Genomic DNA, 13446 nt, shown 5'->3' on the forward strand with positions numbered 1-13446 from the left:
TCACATGCACATTTTTTTTTTTTTGCTCTACATGAATTAAAGAATAGGTGTAACTTTCATTCATTGTTACAATTAGCCATGACATTGTTTTATTCATCACTAGTTATTTATAACAATATTTTCAACTCAACTTGCAAGTAGCACTCTTTTATTAGAAGTGTTCTCAAACAGTTTATCCATTAAAAGATGGGTGTAATTTCTACTCAATGACATGTCACTGATTTCAATGCATCTTGCAAATATTATTCTTAGAAATATCTTTAAGAAGAATTTGGTTTTAAGCTACTTGCATTTATATTTAATGAATATTTTGATATACTTAAATTCTGAATATAGAATAATTAAATTTAGTACTGTTAATAGGACAGCATGACTAGTGTAAAAATATTGAAATATTCATATGACTAGCCACTGAGTGTAGTTAGCTTTCCTGGCTCCCCCACCCTCTCTACTGTGGCTGTCCAGATTTCACCCTCAGCAAATAGGAGGTGACATGTACTGCTGCTGCTGCTGCATCACATCAGTTGTGTCCGACTCTGTGCGACCCCATAGACGGCAGCCCAACAGGCTCCTCTGTCCCTGGGATTCTCCAGGCTGGAGTGGGTTGCCATTTCCTTCTCCAATGCATGAAAGTGAAAATTGAAAGGGAAGTTGCTCAGTCATGTCTGACTCTTAGCAACCCCATGGACTGTAGCTTACCAGTTTCCTCTGTCCATTGGGGTTCTTCAGGCAAGAGTACTGGAGTGGGTTGCCATTGCCTTCTCTGAGGAGGTGACATGTACACAGGAACATTAAGGTCTGCTTATGTCAAACAATTATTACATAATTGTACTATCACTTCTGAAGATAAATGTAACAAATAATTTTAAAAAGTATCTCATAATCACTGAAGCCAGATTTAGTTAGTTTTTACGGTTAATAGATTGTAACAATCAAAAAAGAACATTTTCATACTGTTCATGGTGTGCTTAATGCAAGAATACTGAAATGATTTGCCATTCTCTTCTCCAGTGGGCTGCATTTGGTCAGAATCTAACTAGCAGGGACATGCCCTTCAGCCACTCAATGTGACTGATGTTCCTGGTGCCCTGGTTGTCCCACTGCTGGTCCTTTTTCAGTGTTCAAAACTTCACTGGCAGTCCAGTGTCCATCAACATGTAGCCAGGAGTTGAGACAAAGGCCCTGCTGGAGGGGCTGGAAAAGGAGTCCAGGGGAGGTTGGAGCTAATATTGGATGATGCCCAGGAGCAGAGAGCACCCTGGCCTCGCTGCCATTGGCCATCTTGGAGCTGACAGGAAGTGATGTGCATGAGATGATGACCAAAACCGTCCCCAAGAGGTTGTAAGAAGCAAAGTGGTTGTCTAGGGAGGCCTTACAAATGTTTGAGAAAAGAAGAAAAGTGAAAGGCAAAGAGAAAATGAAAGATATACCCAACTGAATAAAGAGTTCCAGAGAATAGCAAGGAGAGATAAGAAAGCCTTCTTAAGTGACCAATGCAAAGAAATAAAGGAAAACAATAGAATGGAAAAAATTAAAGATCTCTTTAAGGAAATTAGAGATACCAAGGGAAGACTTCACACAAGGGTAGGCACATTAAAGGACAAAAAGGGCAAGGACCTAACAGAAGTAGAGGAGATTAAGAAAAGGTGGCAAGAATACACAGAAGAACTGTACAAAAAAGCTCTTAACGACCCAGTTAGCCATGATGATATGATCACTCACCTAGAGCCAGACATCCTGTAGAGTAAAGTCAAGTGGGCTTTAGGAAGCATTACTATGAACAAAGCTAGTGGGGGTGATAGAATTCAAGCTGAACTATTTCAAATATTAGAAGATGATGCTGTTAAAATGATGCGCTCATTATGCCAGAAAATTTGGAAAACTCAGCAGTGGCCACAGGACTGGAAAAGGAAGTTTTCATCCCAATACCAAAGAAGGGTAATGCCAAAGAATGTTCAAACTACCACACAATTGCACTGATTTCACATGCTAGCAAAATTATGCTCAAAATCCTTCAAGCTATGCTTTAGTAGGATGTGAACCAAGAATTTCCAGATGTGCAAGATGGATTTAGTGAAGGCAGAAGAATCAGAGAGCAAATTCCCAACATCTGTTGGATCACAGGAGAAATAGAGAATTTCTGACAAATATCTACTTTTGCTTCATTGACTATGATAAAGCCTTTAACTGTGTGGATCACAACAAACTTGAAAATTCTTAAAGAGATGGGAATACCAGACCAACTTACCTACCTCCTACAAAACTTGTATGTAGGTCAGGAAGCAACAGTTAGAAAAAGACATGGAACAATAGACTGGTTCCAAATTGGGAAAGAAGTGTAGCAAGTCTGTATATTGTCATCCTGCTTGTTTAACTTCTATGCAGAAAACATCATGTAAAATGCTGAGCTGGATGAAGCACAAGCTGGAATCAAGATTGCTGAGAGAAATATCAAAAACCTCAGACAAACAGATAATACCACTTTAATGGCAGAAAGTAAAGAGGAACTGAAGAGCGTCTTAATGAAAACAAAACAGGATAGTGAAAAAGCTGGCTTAAAACTCAATATTCAAAAGCTAATATCATGACATCCAGTCACTTTGTGACAAGTAAATGGGGAAAATATATAAACAGTGTCATATTTACTTTTCTTTGGCTCCAAAATCAGTGCTGATGGTTAACTGCGGGTGTGAAATTAAAAGCCACTTGATCATTGGAATATTAGCTATTAAAAAACCTGAACAGTATATTAAAAGCAGAGACATTACTTTGCCAGCAAAGGTCTGTATAATCAAAGCTATGGATTTTCCATTAGTCATATATGGATATGAGAGTTGTATCATAAAGTAGGATGAGTGCCAAAGAACTGGCACTTTTGAACTGTATTACTAGAAAATACTCTTGAGAGTCCCTTAGAGATCAAACCAGTCAGTTCTAAAGGAAGTCAATCCTAAAGGAATATTAATTGGAAGAACTGATGGCAAAGATGAAGCTCCAATATTTTGGCCACTTGATGCAAAGAATTAACTCATTGGAAAAGACCCAGATGCTGGGAGTGATTGAGGGGAAGAGCACAAGGGGGTGACAGAGATGAGATGGATGCATGGCATCAGTGACTCAGTGGACATGAGTTTGAGCAAACACAGGGAGATAGTGATGGACAGAGAAGACTGGCATGCTGCAAAAGAGTCAGACATGACTTGGTTACTGAACAACAACAACACGACAAAAAGAGCCAGTCAAAACCCTAAAGACTCCACCAGAAAATTACTAGAGCTAATCAATGAATATAGTAAAGTTGCAGGATATAAAATCAACACACAGAAATCCCTTGCATTCCTATACACTAATAATGAGAAAATAGAAAGAGAAATTAAGGAAACAATTCCATTCACTATTGCAATGGAAAGAATAAAATACTTAAGAATATATCTACCTAAAGAAAGACCTATATATAGAAAACTATAAAACACTGGTGAAAGAAATCAAAGAGGACACTAATAGATGGAGAAATATACCATGTTCATGGATCGGAAGAATTGATGTAGTGAAAATGAGTATACTACCCAAAGCAATTTATAGATTCAATGCAATCCCTATCAAGCTACCAATGGTATTCTTCACAGAGCTAGAACAAATAATTTCACAATTTGTATGGAAATACAAAAAACCTCGAATAGCCAAAACAATCTTGAGAAAGAAGAATGGAACTAGAGGAATCAACCTGCCTGACTTCAGGCTCTACTACAAAGCCACAGTCATCAAGACTGTATGGTACTGGCATACAGAAATATAGATCAATGGAACAAAATAGAAAGCCCAGAGATAAACCCACGTACCTATGGACACCTTATCTTTGGCAAAGGAGGCAAGAATATACGATGGATTAACGACAATCTCTTTAACAAGTGGTGCTGGGAAATCTGGTCAACCACTTGTAAAAGAATGAAAGTAGAACACTTTCTAACATGATGCACAAAAATAAACTCAAAATGGATTAAAGATCTAAACGGAAAACCAGAAACTATAAAACTCCTAGAGGAGAACATAGGCAGAACACTCTCTGACATACATCACAGCAGGATCCTCTATGACCCACCTCCCAGAATATTGGAAATAAAAGCAAAAATAAACAAATGGGACCTAATTAAAATTAAAAGCTTCTGCACAACAAAGGAAACTATAAGCAAGGTGAAAACACAGCCTTCAGAATGGGGGAAAATAATAGCAATGAAGCAACTGATAAAAAACTAATCTCAAAAATATACAAGCAACTCCTACAGCTCAACTCCAGAAAAATAAACGACCCAATCAAAAATGTGCCAAAGAACTAAATAGACATTTCTCCAAAGAAGACATACAGATGGACTAACAAAGACATGAAAAGTTGCTCAATGTCTTTCATTATCAGAGAAATGCAAATCAAAACCACAATGAGGTACCATTTCACGCCAGTCAGAATGGCTGTGATCCAAAAGTGTACAAGCAATAAACGCTGGAGAGGGTGTGGAGAAAAGAGAACCCTCTTACACTGTTGGTGGGAATGCAAACTAGTACAGCCACTATGGAGAACAATGTGGAGATTCCTTAAAAGACTGGAAGTAGAACTGCCATATGACCCAGCAATCCCACTGCTGGGCATACACACCAAGAAAACCAGAATTGAAAGAGACGCGTGTACCACAATGTTCATCACAGCACTGTTTATAATAGCTAGGACATGGAAGCAACCTAGATGTCTATCAGCAGATGAATGGATAAGAAAGCAGTGGTACATATACACAATGGAGTATTACTCAGCCGTTAAAAAGAATAGATTTGAATCAGTTCTAATGAGGTGGATGAAACTGGAGCCTATTATACAGAGTGAAGTAACCCAGAAAGAAAAACACCAATACAGTATGCTGCTAAGTTGCTTCAGTCGTGTCCGACTCTGTGCTACCCCATGTACTGCAGCCCACCAGGCTCTCCATTCTGGGGATTCTCCAGGCAAGAACACTGGAGTGGGTTGCCATTTCCTTCTCCAATGCATGAAAGTGAAAAGTGAAAGTGAAGTCGCTCAGCCGTATCCAACTCTTCACGACCCCATGGACTGCAGCCTACCAGGCTCCTACAACCATGGAATTTTCCAGGCAGGAGTACTGGAGTGTGGTGTCATTGCCTTCTCCCCAATACAGTATACTAATGCATATATATGGACTTTAGAAAGATGGTAACGATAACCCTGTGTATGAGACAGCAAAAGAGACACAGATGTCTAGAACAGTCTTTTGGACTCTGTGGGAGAGGGCAAGGGTGGGATGATTTTGGAGAATGGCATTGAAATATATATATATATATGAGTCACCAGTCCAGGTTCACAATGCATGATACTAGATGCTTGGGGCTGGTGCCCTGGGATGACCCAGAGGGATGGTACGGGGAGGGAGGACGGAGGGGTGTTCAGGATGGGGAACACGTGTATACCCGTGGCAGATTCATGTTGATGTATGGCAAAACCAATACAATATTGTAAAGTAATTAACCTCCAATTAAAATAAATAAATTTATATTTAAAAAAAGGAACAATCTATTGTCATTAGTAGTTCAAATTTTACTGCTACAAAGTTGAAGTACATCTTAAGCACTTGAAATCTTTCTTTAATAATTCAAAACAGTAAAAGGCAAGATAAAAGGGTCTGCAGTTTTTGACTGGAAGTTTACAAACAGAGGCACTTCACAGAGTCCTGGGCTCTGAACGAAATCTGTGGCACTTTGCAAACTATGTTTTCTCATTTCTGACAACTCCATCAAGAAACTGGAGATCAATGAAATGCTTGTTTTTTGTTTGTTTGTTTGTTTGTTTTTTGAATGGACCCTGAATCCAGAATCTTGATTAAATTTAAAGATTTTGTTTATCTTCCAGCTTCTGGGTTGTGGCAGACACTTTGCAACATGAAGACTGTTTTAGATCCAGTGAATCAGTGAATCAGAGAGACCCTCTGGGAAAACAAGGCACAGTGACCAGCCACTCAGCCTGAGCTCTGAATTGTGACACTTAGGTTAGAAAATAAATGATTCTGTCAGAACTAAAAAAGGGCCTGGACTTTTATGATTTGGGGATCTGCTTTAATGAAAAGAACACTAAATTACAAACACAAACTTGGACACAAGACCTTAAAAAAGTCGAGGGTGGGATGATTTGAGAGAATAGCACTGAATCATGTATATTACCATATGTGAAATAGATCATCAGTCCAGGTTCGATGCATGAGACAGGGTGCTCAGGGCCAGTGCACTGGGATGACCCTGAGGGATGGGATGGGGAGGGAGGTTGGAGGGATGATCAGGGTGGGGAACACATGTACACCCATGGCTGATTCATGTCAGTGTATGGCAAAACCCACCACAATATCGTAAAGTAATTAGCCTCCAATTAAAATTTTAAAAGTTAAAAAAAAAATAACTTCTATTAATAAGTGAAGTGACCTAAAGTTTAACCTCATTAGTTTCACAGTAAATCCATTCCAGTTTTATTTTTCTTAATATTAAGATGCATGGGGAAAAAAGTAACTAATTAATATAATTTCTATTGTTCTTTATATGCCTAATTCTACAATTTACATAAGTAGGAAACACACTTTAAAACTAAGTAATTTTCATTATAGAACTTAAGATCCATGGTTAAAAATATAGTGACCTTGGTGTTTTCAGATTTAATATTCCAATGTTGAGAACTTTATTCTAAATGCTTGTTTTAATCCTTAAATCAATAGCAAAGAATTTTCTTTGTATAAAAGGCATAGACTATGGCTTATGAGCTTTATGTTCATTCATAATTTAGCAAGACATTCTTGTTTCTAGAGCTGCATTTTAAAAAACAATAATGTCTCTAAAATATTTAATTTAAAAATCAGTTAAAATGAAATGTTAAGTGGTAATTACAGCACTTCCCTTCACATTGCAATAAATGATTTGCAAATGAATTTGCTATGGGTTCATTTGATTTACTCTTTAACCAAGCTGTCAAGTCAATGTTATCCACAGAAGACAGATAGGGCATACTGAGAGGTGTCCTGCTGAGAGACTGCATTCTACTTCAACATGTCATGAAAGCAAGCTTCAAAAAGATGCCTTCTGATTTAAAATGAGCGGCCCAATGTGTTCTGTAAGAATTAAGAGAGCTTAAAAGTGCAAAGATATAGTAGTTTGCCAGTAAGTGTATAACAACTGCCTGTTGAGAGGGGGAAAAAAATGGGAGGAGAGGGCTTATTTATAGTATTATCTAATTTCCCTGATGCAGATAGTCTCATCTTTTTTTGAACCCAGTGTGCCAGAATTATGTCAATCACAGCTCACAAAGTTACAGAAAATTAATATTCAGCACTCCTTGAGCCAATATAAGCCAGCTCCATTACAATCTTGGGAAGGTACTTCATTGACTGTTACTTTAAGGTTAATCAATGGCTCAACGGATATGAGTTTGAGTAAACTCCTGGAGTTGGTGATGGACAGGGAGGCCTGACGTGCTGCAGTCCATGGAGTTGCAAAGAGTTGGACATGACTCAGAGACTAAACTTAACTGACTTAAAGTTGACCAGGATTTTAGAGAACTTGAAATATATACATAATGGAGATGGGGAAGGGCCAGCCAGGTGGATATCTATGGCTGTTGGTGTATGATGATGGTATGAGAAAAATTTGCATAGTGTGTGTGCATGGGAAAGGCTCTTCTGAACAGTCACCAACATAGTCATTAACCAACACTGTAATGGGTAAGAGAATTAAAAGACAATTTGGGGCAGGATTTTATAGTACTATGAGTGTGAAGATGATACAAGTCATGCTGTGTGCTTCAGTCGTGTCCAACTCTTTGAAGCCCTATGGACTGTAGCCTGCCAGGCTCCTCTGTTCATGGGATTCTCCAGCCAAGAATACTGGAGTGGTTTGCATGCCCTCCTCCAAGGGATCTTCTCAACACAGGGATCATAGCTATGTCTCTTACGTCTCCTAGATTGGCAGCTGGAGTCTTTACCACTAAAGCCACCTGGGAAGCCCACAAGTCATGCATAAACTAGCTCAAATGTTCAAATAATGTTATAGCACTATATAACTGTCACTTTCTGATAATAGGGATTCTGTAGTCTTCCCTTTATGAGATCTTATTTTCCTATATCAGCCTTTCACATTCATCACTTTTTTATAACAAAAATATATTTTATACGTTAGACTCTAACTAAAAGATAGAATGCATATATTCATGTCATTTGTATTTAGCCAATTTCTTTCCAAAAAGCCACACCAATTTCCAATGACCATTACTGCTACTTGTTCTTGCTTTAATTCAAAATTATTCATGCATTGCTGTTTAGTCTTTTGTGTGTGTGTGTGTTTGTGTGTGTATGTCCCTGTGTCACTTAGCTTTATATGTGTTTTGCAAAAGTAGCATAGTTTTGGATTTTGTTTTGAATCTGCTTCAGCTGACTTCTAAGAGGTCAATTTAAAGACATGTCTGTTTAAGATTTATTATATTTGGTCCTTTATGACAGTCTTTCTTTAATTTTTGTTCTCTCCTTTTCCCTTCTCTCTCTCTCTCTCACTTTTGCACTCCAGATCTTTCACTAATCTATGTGGCCCTTGAAAAGCAAAGACTTTTTCTTTTATTTTTGCACAAGACAGAAGTATGTAACACTTTATGATTTCTGAATGAGTGAATTAATGATCTAAGAATTCAAATAATTAATTGTCAATTCTGTCACACAGTGAGAATGATTAGAATTAAAGTTTATTCACATTCATGTTAAACACATTGAATATTGATATGATTTTAATTTTTAGTTATCCCCTAATTTATCTTTTTTAATTAATTGATGTATTTTAGTTGGAGGATAATTACTTTACCATATTGTGATGGTTTTTGCCATACATTGACATGAATATATATATATATATATATATATTTGAAGAATATATGATGTACAATATTATAGTAATTTAAGGTACACAAGCATTGCTATTCAGTGTTTTTACAGATTATGCTCCATTTAAAGTCATTACAAGATAATGGCTACATTCATCTGTGGAGTACACTATCCTTGTTGCTGACACATTTTATACATAGTAGTTTATATCTCTTAATCCTATGCCCATATCTTGCCCCCTCCTCCCTCATTCTGGTAACCACCAGTTTGTTTTCTGTATCTGTGAGTCTATTTCTGTTTTACTATATATATTTGTTTGTATTATTCTTTAGATTCTACATATAAGTGATATAATACAGTGTTTGTCTTTTTCTGTCTGACATTTCATAAAGCATAATATGCTCTATGTCCATCAGTGATGCTCCAAATGGCAGAATCTCATTCTTTTCTATGGCTGAGTAGTATGCTGGTATAACTTTATAATTTTAGAAATAAGAATACCAAATGTAGAGATTTTAATTGAGCAGCATTCTTTCAATTACTCCATTCATCTATCAGATAAAAGTATGATCTTAAACTCCATTTTATGCTCTAAATTATTACTTTGTCTTAAACTATTTTAGAAAAAAAGTAAATAATTAAATCTGTCAATAATATCATTTTTTAAGTGATGAATTTACCTATATCAATGACTGTCCAAGGTTTATTCTAAGAGTTCTTTTTACCACTACACTCAAATTCAGGAATTTGTTACCTGATGGTGGTTTTCTATGTTTCTATTACATCTGCAGATTTTCTCTTACAGAAAAGAAAGTCACTTAGCTAGCATGTATTTGCAAACTATAAATGTGAAAATACTTTTATTTGGTCTTAGAGGTAAATAGAAGTTTGGAGCCTATCTATCTGACACCTTATGTTATGTGATCCCATATTACTATTATCAAGGAGGAAGAAAAAACATACCATGATGATTTAGGTCTTGTGAAATAGCCCTAGTAAAAAGAAATTCTAGACTAACTGGTGATACAAGATCAAGTTCTCATTTTTTCATGCAGTTTCTCATCAAAATAAACCTCATGTTGATGTAAAGATTGAGAACTGACTTATCAGAACAGGAAAACAGGATAATTTCCTGCCAAATTTAATGCCGTTGTGCTAAAACTTTCACATAAAATCCTTATGTTTGAAGACGCAAATCCAGACACTCCTAAGGGTAGCATTTCATTTGGTGGGTACTTCTGCATATACTCCTTTGCCTATGGGTGGCTGATGCTGTTTAAATGGGGATAAAGCAATTATATATGTTATTTCCAAGTTAGCAGATACAGTAAAATTTCTGTTATTATTTTCCATTTTCCTTTGGAAAATGAATTTGAGTGTTCTGTAAAAATAAAAGACATGTAAGAAAGTGATCTATTATGCAGTAAGTCTCTTTCTCTGAATATAGATAGATAGATATTATATGTAGTAGCAACTTATATTAAAGAAGAGTCTTGAGAGTCTCTTGGTCTGCAAGGAGATCAAACCAGTCCATCCTAAAGGAGATCAGTCCTGAGTGTGCATTGGAAGGACTAATGTTGAAGCTTAAACTCCAAAACTTTGGCCACTTGATGTGAAGACCTGACTCATTTGAAAAGACCCTGATCCTGGGAAAGATTGAAGGCAGGAGGGGAAGGGAAAGACAGAGGAAGAGATGGTTGGATGGCATCACTGACTCAATGGACATGGGTTTGGGTAAACTCTGGGTATTGGTGATGGACAAGGAAGCCTGTTGTGCTGCAGTCCGTGGGGTCACAAAGAGTTGGACACGATTGAGTGACTGAAATGAACTGAGCAGCTTATATGTCTTTAATTCATTAAACATATGTTATAATAATTGGTATATTTCATTTTGCCATAGAATATCCATCTTTTGATGGATATATATGGGACAAAAGAGCCGAAATTCTCTTCTTTTGTTTCCTTATAGACCACTTTATGATTGTTCTTTAATTCTTGACTCTCTACATGTAATACACATGATTGCATTTTATGTGCAAACCTTAAGCAAGTAGAAGGGGTTACAGTTCTATGGTAAACTGTAATCTGTACTTCAATATTAAGAAATAGATACACAAACATACATATAAAAATAAGGTCTCAGGCTTTATTTTATCTCATTTTGAGACCTTATCAAATCTATATCCCATTCACAACAAAAATTTTGTCATTATTTTTGATGATTAACATCTTGCAATTAAATATATTTTGCTATGCTTTCTAGATCTGCTCTTGTTTCTGCTGCATTGATCCAGTGTAATCACACTGAATTAATTTTGCTTGAATAGCTCACTATAAATATAATGAAAACCCATTATTTCATTTTGCAAAGTAGATTGAATGCATAAATTTAATTAGTCATTAGATAATTGCCAGTTCCAAATATGTTTTTATAGACACAATTGGTTACACAATGATTTTTTGTGTAGTTTCAGTACGAGAAAAATATAAACAAGACTTGCCTTATTTTTTCTTTTAAATTTTGTGCACTGTGGCTATATTATACTATATATAGCAATATTCATTTCTAGTAAAAATTTATAGTGCAAATAAGCTTGTCACTAAAAATATATTGTTAATAATACACTCCTTCAAAATAATTCTTCTCTTCAAGAACTGGATTCACCATACTTAGGAGTTTAGAATATGTGGTTAATTATTTTTGTGTTCACAACGCACATATAGACATAAGTTCACACATTAGGATCATTCTAAACAGTGTATTTTAATCTTTCTTGCATAATTAGTAACTCTACATGAATGTGATTATGAGCACAAATATTGTATCAAGTGGTACTCACTCAGAATTCTGCTTCTGCCATTTTATTAACTACTATATGTGACCTTAATTTTGCTATAATGTATAAACTTGTCATGACATCTACTTACACAGTGTTGCTGTAAGATTAATTAGCATGGTGCTGAAAAATACTCATACTTACTGTTATATTTATAGAATGCTATTAGATATTATTATCTAGGAATTGAGTGAGAAAATATTATTAATCTCCTATACTGGAACAGGTTCAGATGAGCCATTACAAATTGAAATAACGAAAGTCAATCACACAAATTTTTTTTTTTTTGCTATTCTGAGAAAGTCACAAAAATAATAATGAATGAATGACGGACTTTGAGAATTCTCCTTGTCTACATTTGATTTAGTGGATATTTTCCTATATAGGAACCACTTGATGAAGGGAATCATTTTGGACTCTTTCATATATTTTATTTTCTCTGTACATTTTATTTATTTCTTCAAAATATGCTTGTTTCTTTATTTTATTTTTCAAGGGAAATATGGTAAGAACTTTCCCACCTTAAGACTAGCCTCAACATTTGTGATTCATTTGTTGTGAATGATACAGGATTCTACAAGCTTCTGAGAAATAAGATACCTCTACAGGGTACAGTTCAGTTCAGTTCTTTGCGACCTCATTTATTGCAGCACGCCAGGCCTCCCTGTCCACACCAACACATGAAGTTCACTCAGACTCACGTCCATTGAGTCAGTGATGCCACCCAGCCATCTCATCCTCTGTCATCCCCTTCTCTTCCTGCCCCCAATCCCTCCCAGCATCAGAGTCTTTTCCAATGAGTCAATTCTTTGCATGAGGTGGCCAAAGTACTGGAGTTTCAGCTTTAGCATCATTCCTTCCAAAGAAATCCCAGGGCTGATCTCCTTCAGAATGGACTGGTTGTATCTCCTAGCAGTCCAAGGGACTCTCAAGAGTTTTCTCCAACACCACAGTTCAAAAGCATTAATTCTTTGGCACTCAGCCTTCTTCAGAGTCCAACTCTACCATCCACATGACCACAGGAAAAACCATAGCCTTGACTAGATGGACTATTGTTGGCAAGGAAAAGTCTCACAATATGCTATCCAGATTGGTCATAATTTTCCTTCCAAGGGGTAAGCGTCTTTTAATTTCATGGCTGCAGTCACCATCTTCAGTGATATTGGAACACAAAAAAATTAAGTCTGACACTGTTTGCAGGGTTTCCCCATCTATTTCCCAGGAAGTAATGGGACCAGATGCCATGATCTTCGTTTTCTGAATGTTGAGATTTAAGCCAACTTTTTCACTCTCCTCTTTCACTTTCATCAAGAGAATTTTTAGTTTCTCTTCACTTTCTGCCATAAGGGTGGTGTCATCTGCATATCTGAGGTTATTGATATTTCTCCCAGCAATCTTGATTCCAGCTTGTGTTATTCCAACCCAGTGTTTCTCTTTTTTATTTCTTCTAGGTCCTTGTTAAACCTTTCTTGCATCTTCTCAATCCTTGTCTCCAGGCTATTTATCTGTGATTCCATTTTAGTTTCAAGATTTTGGATCAGTTTCACTATCATTATTCGGAATTCTTTATCAGGTAGATTCCCTATCTCTTCCTCTTTTGTTTGGTTTGGTGGGCATTTATCCTGTTCCTTTATCTGCTGAGTATTCCTCTGTCTCTTCATCTTGTTTAAATTGCTGAGTTTGGGGTGTCCTTTCTGTATTCTGGCAGT

This window comes from Bison bison, unplaced genomic scaffold (genome assembly GCF_000754665.1).
Source record: "Bison bison bison isolate TAMUID 2011002044 unplaced genomic scaffold, Bison_UMD1.0 scf7180017864358, whole genome shotgun sequence".
NCBI classification, from domain to species: Eukaryota; Metazoa; Chordata; class Mammalia; order Artiodactyla; family Bovidae; genus Bison; species Bison bison.